The sequence below is a fragment of the Cuculus canorus genome, chromosome 2 (genome assembly GCF_017976375.1).
Source record: "Cuculus canorus isolate bCucCan1 chromosome 2, bCucCan1.pri, whole genome shotgun sequence".
NCBI classification, from domain to species: Eukaryota; Metazoa; Chordata; class Aves; order Cuculiformes; family Cuculidae; genus Cuculus; species Cuculus canorus.
In genome coordinates, this window is record NC_071402.1 from 122,550,325 (window position 1) to 122,569,235 (window position 18,911).

General features: G+C 41.2%; 1 protein-coding gene and 1 long non-coding RNA gene across 6 annotated transcripts in view; one reads left to right on the forward strand and one right to left on the reverse strand.

Annotated features, from left to right (window-relative positions):
• Positions 1-479: 479 nt before the first annotated feature.
• On the reverse strand, positions 480-17,199 carry LOC128851129 (uncharacterized). Of its 2 annotated transcripts, none has more exons than XR_008448396.1 (3): positions 17,085-17,199; positions 5,254-16,365; positions 480-3,178 (listed from the first exon to the last, which is right to left on the reverse strand). It is a non-coding gene; the product is annotated as an uncharacterized LOC128851129 (long non-coding RNA). The 2 variants fall into 2 exon arrangements; XR_008448397.1 differs by lacking the exon at positions 17,085-17,199 and having other exon boundaries at positions 5,254-15,294; positions 16,057-17,078.
• Positions 17,200-17,243: 44 nt separating this feature from the next.
• The window catches only part of SATB1 (SATB homeobox 1), a 92,040-nt gene continuing 90,372 nt past the window's right edge, over positions 17,244-18,911 (forward strand). For all 4 annotated transcript variants that reach the window (XM_054057512.1, XM_054057517.1, XM_054057519.1 and 1 more), the window contains exon 1: positions 17,244-17,375. The gene's annotated coding sequence lies outside the window, so the exon portion shown is untranslated. The remainder of the gene's footprint in view (positions 17,376-18,911) is intronic.

An 18,911-nucleotide genomic window follows, 5' to 3' on the forward strand; every position in this document is an offset into this window, starting at 1 on the left:
TGGATTGTAGTATAGCTCATTTTTCTAGTGTTAACAATCAGGACTGCAGGGAGAAAAACTATGAAAACATAAACTAAGTGCAAGCCAATACGTGAATACCTCCATGGTTTATGAACAGACTACCCCATTTATTGCAAAGGAATTAACTGTGACATCCTCTCCTGGTGTTTGAAAAGGTAACAAGGTTACCCCCAGCAACATCACAGTTAAGAAATTGAGCAAAACCAGGCTGATTATCAGAATGAGCACAAATATTTTATTTTTGTGACTGAAAATAGTTGAAAGCAATAGGAACAAGTATCTGGTGCCAAAAAAAAAAAAAAAAAAAAAGGAATAATATCATTCCAGCATGGAATTCATCAGCCAGCTCTCAGTTTGAGCCAGAACATTACTGACAATTCTTAAAAAAGAAAGTTCAGCAACATGTTTTTAAAAAATTCAAATGCTTTTACAATTACTGTTTGCATCCAGATCACAAAGAAGAAGTATCAGAATGGGAAGGGAAAGGTCTGGCAGTCCTGCTGAGCAAGGTGAAAACACAACAAGAGCTAGAAGATTCGTGAAAGCAAACAACCCCTCCCAAACCTGTATTTTAGTGGGTGTATTTTTTCCCACTTTTCCCCAAACAAGAAATTAGTAAAAGTATTCATGTATTGAGGAAATTATCCTTAGAGGATTTGAGAAATTCTTCTCAATACTGATTGTAAATTTATTCCTACTTGCTGAGGGTCTCAAGTCAGACTCACTGAAACAAAAGGCACATTAAGGCAAACATCCTCCCCTGGTTTTTGGGGGCTGGAAAGCTGTAAGACCCTGTGGTGGCAGAAGGCAAGCCAGTCCCTGATGGTGCCAATGTCTGCTGTGTGGCTGCAGGGGCCAGTGAGGGTCCCAGGAGGCAGAACAGACATCTCCACCATCCTAGTACAGGGGCAATCAAGATCCTTCTCTTGACTGCCCGTGTTGCCGAGCTGGAGTAGCTGGGGTGGACAGACAGTGGCTCATCACTGTTGTCCGCAGAGAGGAGAGATGGAGGGAGACGCCTGAGTGGTTCCCTGGGCAAGATCTGAGAGAGGAGTAAGGACTGGGGCTCTGGAGGCAGGCAGAAGCACAGGTGTCCGCAGCCGGAGTGCCGGAGGGAGGGTCACCTCGCCAGTGTGGGCCCAGATGGCACTGCACATGGCTCTTCCCTTGCCGGAGCTGTGTCCACTGAGGCAGGACCTAAGGTCATCACAAGGCTTGGCAGAGACCTTGCAGAGTTCCTTCTCCCGCTGCAGTCACTCAGATTTTGAAGAGATGTGGGTTTGTAAAAGACAAGTTGCTCTGCTCAGATCTGGGAGGGCTACCTGCTGACCTTCCAGAAGATAGTGTCCACCAGCCTTTGCCCTGAGATGGGAGACCTGCCTGCTTCAGGCGAAAATTAAAACAAAACACATATTTGCTTGTCCACCTATTCCAAAATTACAGGTGCACGGTTGCTTGTACTTGCCTGGGAGGCCATCTCAGTATTATCTGGCTTGTGATATGTACCCTGAGCAGCCAAGAAACATTGGAGTTGGGCTGAGAGGTGGCTGCTTTTGCCAGCTAGGTGCTGCGCACCAGGCACAAAGTTAATGTTGGTGTTTGTCAGGGGGTCTTGTCCTCTAGATATGGCATCTAGTCGGCCTTTTTTGATGCTCCCATCAGAACTAGCACTTTCTATTTCACATTTGAATATTATATTCCTCCTCTGCCTTCTCCAGCTGCACCAGTTGCTGCGTACTACAAGATGTGTGCATATTGGTGGGACCCATGTGAGGGACCAAGTGTTAGAAGGGCTTTGCCAGGGATACCACAGCAACAGAGGGAGTGGGGACAAGTCCAACAGCAGGTCACACAGTATGTTCCTGAGATGAGATTGGGACACCAGGGATACCATAAGGGTATCTCTGTCATCAAGATATGACAGGAGTCAGAGAAGATGTTCCTGTCTGGGTCACTCATAGATTAGGAAGCCTTAAGAGTGACATAAAGTGGCAAGATAATCAAAATCTTGCCCAGAACCAATTTCCAGAAGTCTTCTGACTTATACATAGTTTTCATGGGGTTTTTTTTTGAAGTTCTGAGAGCATGAAAACATGACTATACATTACTCAGCCTGAAGCAAGGCAGAGGGTGGACTGCACTATGCATCTCAGTAAAGTATTAATATAACAGGAGGTGTACCGGCTCAACTAATATAATGTTCCTCATTCCACCCTCGAGTTTAATTTGTTGTTGAGGCACACTCCAAAGGTCAAGCATTTCAGCTCATTTCAGAAGATATGACCCAGCACCATACCAGGACTACTGTATTCCAAAAGATTGAACATTGCAGTTAATCACAGAGGGAATATCATAGAATTTTTCAGTAAACAGTACATCTGCATTGAATAAAGAAAAAAAAAGCTCAATTTGAAATATTCAAAAGTAACTTCTAAATGAAATGGAAAGGTGTGAATTCTTATTACACATTTGCACAAAAGCCTTTTCTGCTGCTGTTACCATGTACCTTCCTGGGATAAATGTGTGGTTTACATCATCTACATTACAATGTATAACTTTTAGCACTCACACTTTATGCTGTAACACATGCACTGACACATTTTTTTTCTCCTTGATCTTCTTCTTTCGGATATGATTTCTTAAGGCTTGTCTACATGGGAGGAAGTTAAGCAGCACAGCAATTCTGGGATAACTACTCCATGATAGCTCCCGATGGACACTTCATTGCAATAAAAAAAAATACTTTATTTGGGAATAATTACTCTGCATTGTGAGTGGAATAATTATTCTAGAATAAAAATCAGACTAATTCCAAGATACAGTGTGCACACCCATGCCAGGGGTTTTGTCTGTTTGTTTGGACTTAGGGTTTTTTTACCCCAGAATGTGAATACTACTCAAAAATAGCTGGAAGGGTTTTTTTTCCCCTGGTATAACTATGTTAGGCCATTTTTCCTTATAGGTAAAGTTATGGTATCAAGTTAAATTAAATGTGTCACCTGAATTCTTGCTAGGTTGAAGCACAGTTTGTCTCACCATTTTGTGCTGGCAGCCAGTAACTGTCTGATGGGCCTTTTCTTGGGATGTTTTTCCCGTTCCTTCATAACAGGTGACTTGACTTCCTCAGCATATTCTTCAGATGATAGGAAATCTGTAGCTAGAAGCCAAAGTGTTATGGATTTTATTTTGTGGGAATCATGCTGGAAAGTATCTTCTTTTTCACACATCGCTAGCAAAAGACAGCAATTGACTCTGCCCCATAAATCCGGAAGAGTCAGATTGTGACTGCCAATAGTATTTTGTCTCACCTTTCTCCCTAAATGCAACTGTCTTTTTATTTCAAGTAGTTAGGCAGTAGACAAAGAACAGAGAAGGCCGTGGTGATTTGCCTCTTAAGCAAAGGCAAAATAGATCTCCACCTGGCCAAGATGCAGGCCAACCACAGACATTTCTCCTGGCCTTTTATCACTGATCTTCCTCCAAGTTCACTCAAGTGTCCCTTACCTTCTGTATTTATGACCTCTCCTGCCTTTGCATTTTAACTGGCTCTGCTCTTAAGCTGTGGGTGGAGTGAAATGTGTAAAACCACCTGCCTATGATGTTATGTTTCCATTCAGCTTCAGGGGAAAAAAAAAAAAAAAAAAAAGTGTATTCAGTAATTAAAAACTTTTTTTTCCTTTAGATGTGTCTAAGTATTTCTAGCAGAAACAAAGTCACACAAACAAATCCATTCCTCATTCATCTTGCTGGCCCGCCTTTCCCTTTTAAAGACACATAATTCTGTTTGAAGATGATCTTCGAGATCCTTAGTCCTTTCATAATATGGCCTTTCATTTCCCATTTTACCCTTTAGCATTTTCAAAAAGGTCTGGCAGCAGACTGTTTCAGATACAGAATGTGTTCATGTTACCAGTAGTGTTTAATGCATAGTCCAGTGGTGATATTTAAAGCATCACATGAACCATAAGGAGTTAAATCAACTGGCTTCAATATGAATCAGTTTTATATGCAGATAAATTGCCAGGCAAAGAGCAAACTGCAAATGTTGCTCCTGATTCTGTGTACACCAGCATTTTGGGTAATTTTTAAACATTCTATATTATCTTTTAAACAACAGATGGTGTTAATAAAATTATAAACCACACCCCATAAAATGCCAAACAGCAATAGCATTTACCACGGAAATAATATAAGGTATAATATTTCCACATTTATGAAAAGCTGAGCATGAAAAACATTCATGTTGCAAAAGATAAGACCCAAAATACTCCTTTTCATTTCTTGTTAATGCAGCTTCAGCATTTTAATTAGTATCAATTACTGTGAATAGAGCTTTGGATGTGTTTTAACTTGTTCGAAAGTTTCAAAAAAGAAAGTTTTTATTTGTTTTGTATTAGTCTCTCTTACTGCAAGTTCAGATGTGCAATGTGAAATAAAAGGTTCTGCTTTAAGAAATGGGGTTTGCTTTGAATCAGTTAAAATAAAAGAGATGGATGACATCTTAAGTTTTCTGTGAACTTTGAGCATGAAATTACTTAAAAAGAAAAGTTAAATTTGGCAATGCTGGGTAAGTAATCATAAAATAATGAAAACACTCTTAAATAGGTAACAAGTCAAAACTCTATCAAGGGCCAGTACTTATTCCGGGAAAACTAACATTAACTTTGATCGAGGCGAGAGTTTTTGTTTCTTCCACAAATGGAAAAGAATACTGACTACTTAGCACAGAGATCTTTATTCTACTGACATTTTTTGAAAGTTTGTGAACTAGATGGACAAAAACTGACTTTCCCTTTCAGACTACACTTGCAGTCTGAATATCACCCCAAGAGAACACTACAGTATGGAGACATATGGACAAAACAAGTGTCTTCTATACATGCAGGAGATGCCACCACGCCTGTCATCACTTGGGTCATTCAGCATTTCCTCTGCCTATTTTGAGCCCAGCCTGCTGCCTTATCACATTGTGGTGGAGGAAGAATATGTTTCCTCTCTCCTTCATTCATCTTTTTGATATTCGTAAAGCAGTCCTCTTACCCCAAGAAGCCCAACATCGTGGCAGCTCAGCTACTTATCTTAAAGAAATGAAAGCAATGGTATTGAGAATCTGAACATAGCTATTCTACAGCACAATGAAGCATGAACCCAGGCAGACTTTACACTTAATTATGGAAAGTAGTGATTATGCAGGATGAAAGTCCTGTCTCAAACAACTGCTGCCAGGTCTACCTGTCTTAAGGTGTTCCAGCAAGGTGTGTGGCTAAATCTTCATAGCTCCACCCTCCTTCTGCAGTCTCCTGTAGCATTTCTGCATCTTCATTTTGCAGTCTTCAGGCTTCAGGGCTAGTTGTCTGAGTGCAGTTTAAATGAGTTAAGAGACTCACACTGACATTACTGAGATCAGAATCTAGCCATTTGTACGTCTGAGCACATATTCTCCTTGAAACAAGTTTGTGGTAGTATATCCAGGAATGTTTCGTACTTGGGTTCAGATCTGGTTCCAGCTGGAGTTCCCTCGTAATGCTCCAAATCTCATTAAGTTAATGAGAGCTTTTTTCCAGCAATTTCAATGGGATTCCCTGTTTCTGTGCTCACATCCTCAACTCAGCCTTGCTCACGGGAAGCCAGAGTGAGTGTTGGGAACAAGAGGTCATGCTCCAACCCTGCCACTCCCTTTGCAGCAGGACACTGAACAGGGCTGTCAGGGCGGACGTGCCAGATGTGACTGGTAGACACTCTTGCCTACCTCCCTCATGCCTTGACTTTCCCTGTTACCCAGTTTTCTCTGTTTACTGGTATGGTCAGAGATTCAGATTTAGAAACTGGAGCTAGGAACTTTGCACAAATAAAGAAAGGAAGATTAAATAGGAATTTTCTGTGTTACCAAGCTTGGAGAGTGTACACTGACGTTGCAGTGATGGGCGATGGTGTGACCCCCACCTACAGGTCAAGTTCAGTCATTTAACATGTGCTCTTTTCCTTTCCAAGTATGTTATCAAACTGACCTGTCATATCCGTGTGCCTTGTTCACTATTCCAGAAAAAAAAGAGATTGCAGACAGAAAACATTGCCCTCAGATGAACTTGGAAGAATGGCTGGAAACCTCGTACAGCTGTTGACAAAGCTAACTTATTTTCATGGCAATCAGGACAGTCAAACCAGTACCTTTAATGAGAACTAGATGCACCCACACAAACAAGTTGTATGGACTGAGAGATACATATCTTCTCATATTCAAATAATATTCTTCCTATTAGCACTACAATTATTATACAGAATCACTAAGAGAAGACAATCTTCCTAAATATTTATTTAGTGTTGATAGAATTGCTTGCAAAACCTCTCTCTCATTCTGAGAATCTCTTACAAGACTCCCTTGTTCCCAAGTTCATTATAGCTACTTATATTATTACTGTAAATCTTCCTAATGTCTCAAATGTTTGGCTCTGAAGAACATTTTTATAATGAGGGTGGGGCAATGCAAAACTTTTCCTCTTCTAATTCATTGCTAAATTATATTTGCAAGTTCAAATGCCAGAGTGATGAAATCACAATATTATTCATTGGATTTTGTTTGATTATTTGGTAGTGTTGTAGGGAACGTATCTATAAAACAACATGAAAAGCAAAGCAACAGAGCTTTAGGGGTTTTCCGGAATTTCTCTTCCGCACACATCAATTTTACTGTATGACTGCCCTGAAAGATTTATGCTTTGTGTTTTGAGGGCCAGGTTTTAAATGACTTCACAGAATAAAAATATTAAAATTTAAATGCAACTTTAAAAATGTGTGTTGGACCTTTGGGCCTTCTGAAGAGGTCAAGTTCAAGACACTTTTATAAAAAGACCATTCCCAGAGAGATTGCATGGGAAAACCTATTAACATTACTGCTTTCCTTTTATTTCCCCTTTGATCATAAAATAAGGTTATGGGTGGCAAAAGCTGTAATGATGGGAAGATCCCAAATAGGATAGTATGATTTAATCTACTGAATACAAAAAAAACCCCAAACCACCAACAACAATGTGGTGGGTTACCAAGCAAGACTATAACTACAAAGTGCCTTGCTAAGGAGAAACAAAAACAAAACCAAAAAAACAAATTAAAAAAAAGCCCTGTGCAAGTTCACAATATGAATTAGTTTTTTTCAAAAAAAAGGAAGAAGACCTTTAATTAAATCTCATTTTGTTCATATGACAAGAAAACCATAACAACTATTATTTAAAGAGTTCCTAAATCCTGAGTAAAAATAAACAAATTCTGCATCTAGCATAAGAAACAACAAAGGACAATTAGCTATCTATGCTGGGGATATACCTCAAAATCTCCATATTCCATATAGAGAATATTGGAGCCCTCCTTTTCTTGATTCTGCAAACCTAATAGTGACAGCCACTAATTTAGGGAAGAAAGGGAGAATATACAAGTCCGCACAAGCACTTCTTTTGACTTGTTACAAATAATTTTTTCTAGAAGCTGGGGGCTTTTTCTCAATTTTACTGTATGAAGTAAAATTTGGAAGATATACTATATGAACTGTCCTCCATTCCTGCTAAGGCCATTTTTCACTACATGGTACCAAAAGCACAAAGCAGTCTCAAGTTTATTGTTTTTGAATAGTCCCATATGAGTAAAAGAAAAATTTGGCTCTGAACATCTCTAGCAGAAAACTCTGTTGTTGTCATGAATATCATAAGTGTAATCGTTTTTCTTTTAATTAACATTCAAAAGAGAAGAGGAAGTTGGAAATCCAGATAAATCTGTTATGAGTCAATTAAGAAGCCAGGATTAGCATATGCAATCAAGATGGGTGCAGCAAGATTTCATGGAAGAGTTCATGAGGAAGAAACCAGGATGTATCATTTGCATGGGCAACCTCCTTGGTTTGTGTTCTTCTCAACCTCAGTATTGTTGACTTGACTCACTGCATGAATATTGCTGAGCAGTAGCAAACCACGATTTCATTTTTCTGCTTGCACAGATTCAACTTACCTTGACACAAGGTTTTGAAAGAGACAAATCCTATGAACTATGGTAAACAGTAGTGGTCTTTTTCTTCTTCCTGCATATATCCTTTTTTATAAAATCTCTTTCTAGACCCCAGTTGCATAAATATCATCAGTAGATACTAGACACTGTTCTACTCTTCCTTCATCAGATAGATCACACTTGAATACCTCCCAGGGATTAGAATTGGGATACTTCACACATAGGTCGTCTGAGCAAGTGAAGCCTTTATCAAGGGTGACTGATTAGTGGAAGATATAAAAAAGGAAGTGATGAACTCACACCAGTTACTTTCAAGATGAATATATACTAAAGACAGTGTCAAATTCACAAGACAATGCAGTTTTTATTTGTGTGTAGTGAATAAAAAAAAACATTATGGGTACAAAGCTTGAAACCTTTAACATTTTTGAGCTGATTATTATAGTCAGGTCATCACAGAGAATCTTATGAGTCCACTCTCCACAGTGTATCTTTTCTACAAATAGACTGAAGGTCTAAGTCTCCTAGGATTAAAAGCTAATGTTTTCCTAACTTCAAATTTCACAGAAAGAAGAATTCAAAGTTTTTAAAATATTATACTCAATGGAAATAAAAATAATTTAATATATATTGGTAGTCTCATTTATTTTAAAAAAAAAGCTTTCTTTGTTTTTTTTTTTTTTAAGTAGGCTGAGCAACTGGAGATATTTCAACAAATATGTAAGATGGCATGGCCTTGACACTGTAGTAAAGACTGACCACTATAATCATGACCACTATAAAGCTTTATTTTAAGACAGAAACTTCAAAATATCTAAAGTAATATATCTACTGGACCTCTTATTTCTCTTAGTGAATCTTGCTCCATTGTATTTCTCTACACCATAGTCAATCTAAAAGGAAAAAAAGAGTAAGGAACCCTGTACATCAGAAATGCTCTACATGGACTACATTTTTTGAGGGTGTAAATACATTAGAATATATCAATGTATATGAACAAAGTAGGGTAGAAGGGTGTGTTTCAGAGTCTTTTCAGTGCATACACACTATTAAAATCTGTCTGAGATATGTTTGGAGAAAGCAACAATTATATTTCTTATTAAAGAATATGCAATTACAGCCCTCTTTACACTTCCTGCTTCCTTCAACAATGAAGACCTGTCTGCAATGAAGATTATAAAGTCCAGCACCGCTTCACTAGGTCACCAGACTGAACAGGCCAATCCACTTTCACAGCAATTTGTTCCATATTTTCTCTTTCAGGTCAACATTGTTTATAATAAAACTGAGCCTAGCTGGAGATTTACAGCCCTGTCACTGCAGAAGAGTTAGCCCCTGTAAAATCAGATAGAATGATGTCTAAACTTAAACACTAAAAAACTTATGAGGTTGCTAATGTATTACTCTCATGTCTATTACCTTTAAAACCTTCAGCAGGCACTGAAAAATACAATCTCCGGAATTCCCAGTTTTCAACAAAAGTTACCATAGCCACAGCTGGTACAAATTCTTTATGTGCTAAAACATTATTTTAGTTTCGTTTTGTTTATAGTATTTTTCTGTCATCAGAAAAACCAGAAAGTCTACAGTTCAGATTTCTCAGGATCACAAATTGTATGATTAAACTACAGATGTTAATTAAGACCCAAATCGGTATCTTCATGCATAGCCAGTATAACCAGCTTGTTAGCTAGGGAAAGCCCATGACATTTAGAATATTCCATATTGTAGGATGCAGATCACAAGTGGAAGGGTTCCAGAGTAGCTTTGTAACCTCCTCTTCAGTTGTATCGAGCAGGTTTGGGGAAAGAAACATGAATGGGACAGACTGTCTGAACTGTGCCCATATATTCTGTATGTGGCAAAAGCAGTCAGTTACCCCATGGCGGGGGTAACTGGACTGTGCACTGGACTGCCATCATGTTGTTGCCTTTTTCTGGCGGGATATATTGTGCCTTGATTTTGGAAGTTTGCAAGCAGATAATATGAAATTATTTTTAAAGGAGAAATAAGCATCTTTGAATATCATTACATTTTCCTAAAAAAAAAAAGGTCAAAATTTTAGTATTTATTTTCACTTTCATTTAGTTAAATTCCATAAAAATATAACTCTAACCTTGTATCCCAAAGGACTCAAACCAATATGAGTCTCTAGCCATGCTAGCCATTACAGCTTCCAGTGGGAAACACAGCGAGAATTTTCATTATAAATAATATGCAATCCAACAATTTCCTGGGCTGTCATTTGTGATACAAACAAAAATAGTGCAGAAACTCTACTAAGAGAACAGTTACTAGCTGATACTAAGTATTGGTGTTTATACGAAACCAACTGTTCTGAATGAACAGATACTGATTTATATCATTTTACGGCCCGATCCTATAAAGGATTCTGGTGCTCCAATATTGAATTTTTTGGCCCATGATTCCCTACCAGGTATCCAGGATCATGTTTTAAAAGTACAACTTACCTGCAGTGTACATGGAGAGACACTTGGGTGGCCTGGAAAACAGCCAGCACAGCATGTCTTGACCTCAACATAAACTGACTGGAATTAACCAGGGAAAATATGAGGTTTGTCCCAAATCTAAAATCCTGCCTCCCTCTAAAGCCAAGGCTCTACCTGAGGATTGCCTCTAAAGACAGGGCTCTACCCAGAGCTGTCTGAGAGATGCCTCCATCCACTCCGTATCTACACCCTGATTCTTTTTATGAAAATAGGTTCCTGTGATCTTTCCTTCAAAACTTATGTTTTATTAAAACATAGCTGGAGGAGAAGCTGGCTTCCCATCTCCCTCTATACGACAACTCTGTGATTAGAACACTCATGCAATCATGGGATTCATCTCTCTTGCCCTGAAAGGCCCCAACCCACATCTCCTCTCACCCTAGGGAAGACTCTGACCATCATGCTGATGGTTATTTTAGAAAAGACAGTCTCAACCCTTTTGCCGAAACAGTGCCCTTGAGCACAAACAAATTCAAGATTCCTTAGATCATAATCTACTGTTTAGGTTATTCCCAGGGCTGGGGCACACACTGAGTTTCCTCAGGATTATTTCTGTCTTTGCTATGCTAAATTGTTGTGGAATACACACATCATCCCCCTCAAAAAATTATAAATAAAAAAGTCCTGGGAATATGTACCATCATTACCACTGTGACCCTACTGCATTTTGTCAAGTGAGTTGTGTCAGTGAGTCTGAGGCATGCTCCAGGTGTGGCCAGGAGGTCAGGTCAACCAGGACATTTGAGTGGAGGAATGTCATGGTCCTGGGGTCCAGAGAACTGGGCATGACCACTCCTGAAAGGCCACTCAGGAGTCTCAGGAGGAAAAGGAACTAACTCCAAGGCATGAATCATGAGAGGCAAATGTAGTGCTTTGAGGTTTAGGCAACTGCTTAGCAGTGGTTTTTTGAATCACACCTGTTTGTTCACATGCTTCTATTCCACCAGAGTCCCACATTTCACACCATCCAGAAACACAAGTCTTAACAGACATCTTTGCGCTCACCAAAATATCTTTTATTTATGAAAAAAAAAAAAAAACCCAAACCAGCAGCAGTTGTTGAGGACAGTTAACACTGGAAGCATCGAGTTGTTACCTTCACGGCATAATCCTTGTCATAGCTCTGCTGACAGATTGATTATTCAAAGTATGGTGCACCTACGGTTGGGAATCATATTGCAAGGCTGAAGGCTTTACGCTCAAACTGCCTTGTCTGTAGATAAACCCCGGAGGAAGATTTGTGCTAAATCCTATTTTCACTTCACAATATTCCTGAGGTGAAAATATAATTTTGCGGAAGTAAAAATATTTATTTTGACATTGTGACTAATGTCTTCTACTCCAGGACAAAACATTAGCAGAAGGCTTTACTAACCAGATGCAGTAGACTCCAGACCAAAGACACATTGCTTTAAAACTTCCTCATTCTGGTCATGCTTTGGTTTAAGTCTTTTCAAAATCTCTGAATTCCTAATAACAAGATGCACTTGTGTCTCTAAATAGCTCAGTGGTGAGGTGTTTATATTATCACCTACAGCAGGAAAAGCCCTTCCACTGGAATTAGCACGAATTGAAGAAAAAAAACCCAGATATTATTTTCTCTCATTTCCTCAGTCTTCATAAGCCTATTTACAAAGATCTAGTGACACACCTTTTAACTTCTTGTTAGGTATTTAGAATAGCAACATGACTATAAGTTAAATATAATTTGTGAAATATATGCCATATTTGATAAAAAATGCATGTAGTCAGAATCATATGATGATGTAATTTGCATAGATGTAAAGCCTGAATTTATTATACACAACCTATATTTGTAAAAGTAGACAGTCACCTGGTTTCTTTTCGCTGGTTTAATCTGGCAGTCCCTCACTAGAGGCAACAGAATTTTTAAAAGCAGCCAAGACAAACCAGACACCAAGGGAAAAGAGAAAAGACGAGCAGACAATGTACAGGAAAAGTGGTTCACACAAATATTAATACAACTCATTCCATTCTTTAAAAAATTAAAATTTTAGACTGACAGAAGGTGGAGAAGGTAGTCACGCAAAGAGAAGTGTGTTTGATGTCACTGATGCACGTGCAACAAGTTGATTTTCTCCTCTGTAGAGCACAAGTTTTAAGAGGACATTTACAGGATACAGTTTACTTTTATAGGTAACCATAGATCTCCTGCTACAGACGTGGAGCAGGAAGTGATTACCACCTTGAAGAGAAGCTGAATGGACTGAGGTACTCCGCAGCATCACAGCCTAGTAACACTAATCTTCAATGAATGATTGGAGGAAAATTAAGCCAGTCTAGAGTTGGACAGATAAATTTGTTATTCTTGACGTGATGCCCATTTCAGTGAACACATTTTCAGAAGAGACATTCAGGTAGCGAGGTGGCATAGGCCTAAGTTCAGGAGATTGGCATCTAACCAACAAAGAGTAGAACAATCAAGACTGCCAAAATACACCGAAAGCAGTAGCTGCATTCAGGAAACGTCATCTGAGTGTCTTACATTGAGCCACCAGTGAGATGAATCATCAGATGAGATTATGGTACAACTGACAATGACCACTTGCTTATAAGATATGCACAGGCCACTCCAGCATGCTTGTTCACTGCCATTTTCATCTACAAAAGATTATGCCAAACCGGTCGGAACATAGTTATTCAAACCAAGTCTTAACTTTTCATCAAGCTGCTGAGACAGCTATGTGTAGACCATGCTAATAAGCATTTTTTTTTTGCTGTATTTCGTAAGTACTAACATATAAACAGATTATAAAACCTAGGCTGCTGGTTTTGTCTGTTAAGAGGGAAAGATCAATCAAACATTTTATTTTCAGTTTCTGATGTGCTTAGCTTAAAGGAAACCATGAAGAAAGCAAGCAGTGATGAGAAATGCTAGGTGGCATGTAGTGTTTTTCAATGCTACAGCATTAACTCTATATTACAAGCTAGAAATTAACCATACTTGATAAGGTATATGTTACTTGGGAACAACATAAGTATCTGAACATTACTGAGATTTCTGTTGATCATCTGTAATTTCAGGCAGAAGATGGCATCAACCATCTTGAGGTCGACTTAACTCTCAAGTATGCACACGTTCATGCAGTGTTTCTCCCTAATAATGAACATTTTATTTCATGCCCCAGCTAACATCAGATGCAGAAGAAAAAGCCATATGCATTTATTTGGCTCCTGGATCTATGTGGATCCTTTTAACCCCACTCCACTCCTTGCTCTACTTCACTTCCCACCACTCTTTACTCATGTCTAAACATAAAGTTATTTACATGTCTGAAAGGAACTGGAAAGCATCTGTGATATTTCCCAGAGGATCCAATAGCTCTTCTCACACACAGACTTATTTCCACATCATTATGTCACAGTAGTGCTTCAGTAAGGAGCACCTCAAGAAGGGCCTCTGTCAGAGTTTCAATTGGTAGATTCACCACCTCACTCTAAAGTGAAAGATTTGAGCAGAATTATTTTCAGTTAATATTGTCCTTCACTTGAATCGGTTATGTCTATAGTCCTTACGGGATGGGTCATCAATAAGATGGTCTTTGGATAAATGTACTTTTATGCATTGTTCAAAGTCCCTAAAACTCATGGGACTTTGAAATCGTGGATTTCTGGTGCTCCTTGGCAGGCTCTAAATCCACAAATTCATGAGTCGTTTATTGTGATTCATATGCCACTTTCATTTTTGGCAGGTAATTCTAATAGTATTGGAGAATGATTATTTGAATGAGATCTGCACTCACCTCCCTCAAATCTAAAAAAGTGCAGAACGGAGCTGTCAGCACAAGTACGGCAAACACTTATTCCTTATAGGGTTTTGACTGCACAATTCCAGCCATCAGGGACGAGCAGGATGAGCAGGACTTTCTACAGTTCCTGTAGAAGGTTGGGCAAGCAAACATCTGGGGGTGGACAATGAGGAAGAGGAAATATTTATGTGTCAGTACTAGGAAAGTTATATTGTACACCTGCTTCTTAGGCATGCCATCTGCGCTCAGTCACACCATAATATAGCTTTGATGACATGCCACAGGTAAAGGGCAGGCAATATATGTCTTGCTTCATTGACATGAATGACACAACTTGGTAAAACTCACTGCTTAATGACATAAATCATAATTCTCAAACACAGTATATGGTTGTCCCATGTGTTTTTCTATGTCTGGACCCATGCTAAGTATTTTGATACTGAAAGCACTGAAGGAGTATTATGGTGAAAACCGATGCACGCCAGGTAAGCAGTAACACCTTCTCTATACTAATACCTGACTTGTCGTTATATTTTGTTGACCTGTAACTACACTGTAACACCCACTGCATATTGTTTACAGTAACCTAATAATGAGCAATTTGGCTTCCATTACTGCTCACAATCTCATATTAAATGTTTCTTGTTTCCAAAGTAAACTGCCCCATGCAGTTGAAAGGTGTCACCATAATTTTTCAAGAGCTGGATAAATCTTATATTTAGAAAAGGAAATGTGATCTAAAAAAAAAAAAAAAAAGAATGCCTTTTGACTAATATACAAAATTCATGAAAAATAAGCTTTATATTACATTTCTTTATTTTAAAGAAGCATTTTCCATAGTGCACTTGAGGATCTTTTAAGAGCAGGCTTGGTCTGAATTCAGTTCCAGTCTTGGATCTACTCTTAAATCCATGTGTGGCCTCAGGCAAACGTGTTAATTTTCCCGTTTCAGTTTCCCTGCCTTCAAAGTGGGGATAACGCGACTAACCCAAATAGCTTAGCTGCAATTTATAAGAATGAGTAACTTGATTATTAGATTTCTGAGACATGAAACATGGTTATTATTAGGACTCACTGACTAGACAGTCAGAAGATTGTGATACATATAAAAGGAGATGGGTCTTTGACAATAGAAGGGTGCCAGTTTGTCAGCCAGTCAGTCAGTCAGAGTGGCTGTGCGAGGAGGTGGCTCTAGGGAGTGGATAGTTAAACCTATAAAAGTGAGAATGCCCTCTTTGTACTGATTTTCTGTTTATTACCCCATAGTTCCTAAAGACCATAAAAATCTAAGTCCTCTTTGAGAAACGAATAGGTCCAAAGCACTACAACAAATCAGCTGCAGGCAAATAAATTTTTATCTGTGTAAGAGAGCTAGATGTTATTTTCTAGTGAAATGTCAGAATTGATTAAAGACTTAGCATTGCTGTTTAAAACGAAGCAGTTAGTGGATGATACATTTTAAAGGGAGAAAAAGTCAGAGGCCTAATAACATGGAAATAATGGGGTAAATTAATTTCTGGTGTTGCTACAGTGATTTGGTACTCCACACATTGGGTCCAAATTTACACCACTGTTCACAGTATACATAGGATTACCTTGTAATAACTATGACAAAAACACTATCCCCATTGGCAAGGTCAGTACTATTAATTGTTATTCCTATTATTAACCTTTGGGCTTGTGTATCCTCCAGAGTTTAATGATTATTCAATGACTATGGTACAAGGCTGCACTTTCTAATAGCAATTAATAGAAGGGCGTACCACTGGTTAACTAGAGAAAGCAGTGACATCAACTTCACGGTCTCGGGCTTTTTTCTTGAGACACGCAAAGGTGCCTGCATGAATTGTACCTGTCAATTCCCAGAGTTGAAGGAGAAAATCTGCCCCAAATCTCCTGCAAAACAAATGAAAAAACGGAGATTGGGCTGACATCCAGGGTCCCCTCACTTCTCAGTCTCCTAGGGAATAAGAAACTGCCTCAGCTTTCAGTGAAACCTGCACTCACTGCCAGGTTCATTCTCCGGGAACTTCACCTCCAAATCCAGCATCAGCGAAGATGGGAAAGGCAGTCTTAAAAACAAAAGAAAAGAGAACAAGTTCCTCCCCAGGGAGAAGTTACGCGAATAAAGGCAATTTTCCAGCAGCGCTACCGAGGAGCGCACGGTTCCAGGTGAAACGCCGGGCGAGAGAAGCGGCAGTGATGCTCGGCGGGGCGGCGGGCAGCGACCCGGGGATGCCTGCCCTCACCCCGGGCATCCCGCATCCCACCGAGCCGCATCCCGGCCGCCTTCGACCGCCGCTGGCCCCCGAAAGGGAAGCAGGGAGCAGCGGCGGGGGGCGGGCGCGGGGGCAGGTGTGGGAATAAAGGAGCGGGGGCAGGATGGAGGGGAGGGAGAGAACGGGTGAGGGGATCAAAGGGGGGCGGGGGGGGCGCGGATGGTGGTCCCTCTCCCCGAGCGGGGGGACGCGGCGAGGATGGACGCACATACAACACACCCCCACACCCCCCCCCCGGCTCGGCACTTCCACCAAGTCAGACCTACCGCCACGCGGGGCCGGGGAGGAGGAGACGCCGCGCACACACGCACACACACACACACGCACATACACACACACACACACGCGCGCGCACACACACACACACACGCAGCCGCCGCTCGGTGCCTCCGCAGCCGCGCAAGCAGCGGGCGCGGAGCTGCCCCCGCCGCCCCATCCCCGGGGGTAGCGCGCACCGTAGGGGCCGTAGGCACACACAGACACGCAGAGGCAGCGCTGCCCCACGCCAGTACCTTGCTGCCCTGGTGCTTTCCGTCCGGGCTCCTCCTTGCTGAGGCAGCTCGGGAGCGAGCGGGCGGGCGCGCGTGTGTGTGTGTGTGTGTGTGTGTGTGTGTGTGTGTGCGAGAGCGAGCGAGAGCGAGAGAGACTCTCCCCCTCCCCCTCCCCCTCCTCCTCCTCGCTCTCCTTCCTTTAAACGCCCACTCCTGATGGGTGAAAAGACAACTTGAACTTCAGTGCAATTAACTTCGCCGGCGCCTCGGAAGCCGGAGGTGTCGCCGGCCTCGCCCGCCGCGCTCCCATGAGTGAGTCGGTCCCGCTCCTTCGCCGTCGCTCCTTGGGGACAAGGGCGGGGGGGGGGGGACGGAGGGGGGACGTGGCCGCGCCGGGGAACCCGCCGTAGTCGATTTACCGAGGTTTGCGGGGGGTGGGGAGGACGGGGCGGGGGGGGCTCCGCTCGCCGCTGCCGGAGCCTGGCGGGCGGCGGGCGCTCACACCTGCCGCTGGCTGCCACCAGCCCGTCTCCTCCCCACAGCCACCGGCACGGGGGGAGCTTGGGGAGGGGAGGGGGGAGGAACCACAGGGTGAGGGGGAAAAAAAAAAAAAAGAAAAAAAAAAGAAAAAAAAATCAACTAAAAGTTTGGCAAAGTTCTTCCCTGGCCGCGGCGGCATCCCCGACGGCGGGGGGCGAAGCGGGTGGCCTGGCCGGGGGCGGCCCCGGCGCTGGGCGGCACGTCCCCCCCGCCGCCCCGGGGAGCGGGGCCGGCAGCTCGCCTCTGCGCTCCAGCATTGGATTTGGGTTTTTTGTTTTTTTTTTTTTTTGCTTTCCGCTCCGTCTCCGAGGTTTTGCTCGAACCGTCGTGCTTTTGTGGCCGGCTCGGAGCGCTCCTGACAGGCACCTGCCCGGTGCGGAGTTTCCCTCTGCCAGTCTCCAGGCTTCTCTGACTGCCAGGGAAACTTCGCTAAAATGCAAGTTTGGTGAGATACTTCGCACCGGCTCCTAAACCGAAGTGAGTTTAAACTAACGAAAGCTCTTCGCTGGCGTTACCCGGTCCAGCTGAGCGCAGAGCTTCTGCGAAAATCATCCACAAATTCAGATGCAGAGACTCGAAGGCAGATGATCTGGTAGTGCCCTTTCATTCTGGTCCATGCTGCTGGGGTGAGAGTTAGCGACAGTCCCTTCTTTCTACTTTATATTATTTCGGTATCGTGTATTCGTATATTTGTCTGCTGTAGTCTGCTGGCAAACATTAGCATTCAAGCTTACATTTTTGACAAATGTGCAGACAGGAATAGCATGAATAGGCATCTTAAATATTAACAACCTAAGCATCTGTTGTGAAACAAATTTAATATATTTACTCTGTTTTTCTCACATTGTTAGAAAAGGTTACAATAAGTGTAAAATTTCAGCTGTAGCTAGCACAAGGAATGCTTAGATATTTCACTATTTCTTTAAGCATTTAACACAATCACCAGATAGAAATGTGTCAAATCAGGCGCACTATTCAAAAAACAACTTGAAACAGTAAGCATAGAGTGTAAAGATATGGATGTAGGATGTTCTCTGCAATTGTATCTTCTAATTACTCTGCAACACTATTTGTAGAGTTTTAGAGAACTCTTTTTAGTCCAGTGTTCCTATATGCTCTTTAATACATTTATACATTTTTAGTTAATATTCTATTTGAGGTTATTATTGACATTACTTTGCTTTTCAAGTTGAAGCAATGGTTTGACCAGAAATGTGTAATAACAGAGCAGGTAACAAAATGAGCAGGCAGAAAATGTAACATGTTCACGTATAAGCATGTGTCTAAACATAATAAGGCAATAGAAGA